The sequence below is a fragment of the Dipodomys merriami genome, unplaced genomic scaffold, assembly GCF_024711535.1.
Source record: "Dipodomys merriami isolate MVZ:Mamm:240054 unplaced genomic scaffold, mDipMer1.0.p SCAF_759, whole genome shotgun sequence".
Classification (NCBI taxonomy): Eukaryota; Metazoa; Chordata; class Mammalia; order Rodentia; family Heteromyidae; genus Dipodomys; species Dipodomys merriami.
Genome location: NW_027206356.1, coordinates 342428 through 343468, shown reverse-complemented (window position 1 = coordinate 343468; position 1041 = coordinate 342428).

Sequence of the window (1041 nt, the reverse complement as noted above, 5' to 3'; positions counted from 1 at the left end):
ATCTAACTTGCTTTGGAACCAGAATTATTCTTCAATTGTACATTTTACAAATTTGCGTGATTAGCAACTATGATTTAGAGATAGAAGTTGAAAGAGAGTGGCCTCATCGTTCATGTTCCTCTTAGTATTAATTATTTTCCTATGTCACTCCCATAGATCTACATAATGGCCTTGGCTTTATTGGTTCAATGTTGTCTTATTTGCAGAGTCTTCTATAGTATATTGAACCATTATACTTAAACACAGAACTTTTCTTTCTCTTATTATTCCTATTGTTTCTTCTACTGTTAACTTGTGTACACTTGGGAAATAATTCACAACACACACACAAATAAACTTTTCTGAGAATCTTCTCCAAGTTAAATTTAAGTTAAGAGCACTTATGGAATTTGAAGTTAATGTACTCATGGATAATGGTTTCTTTTATGTTTTTATAGTAAAAAATAATGTACAGAGGACTTAGAGTTACATAAGTAAGGTAATGAGGACATTTCTTATTGTTACAACCTCTTTTGTTTTTCCTGTGTTATCCATTCCTTCCCCATCTGCCCAATTCCCCCTCCCCTCCACAAGTTGTAAAATTCGTTTTCTACATAGTGTCTTGTTCATATCAATGTTACAATATGTCATCCGGAATCTTTGTTTCAGCATTTTGTTGTTTCCCTTCCCCTTCCCACACTAGAAAAATGTATTTGCAAGATGCAGGGCACCAACATCATATCCAGTGAAAACAGGAGTTATATCATGCGGGAAGAACATGGAGGAGAAACGAAAAAATCACATAGTACATTTTAGATACATTAAAAACAATTTCAATAAAGAATAAAACAAGTTGTGTCCCTATCTTGGGTTTCATTTTTCTTAACATTATCTTATATGGCCATATGTACATGAATAATGTTTTCATGTCATTTAAATTTTATATTTTGTATTTACTAAGTTGTCTCTGAAAGGCGTGTTACCTCATGTCCAAAGATGTCTTTGTGCTAGTTCTATGAAGCCTGAAAACATTCATTTTACCTGAAGAGGGTGTCTTTCATC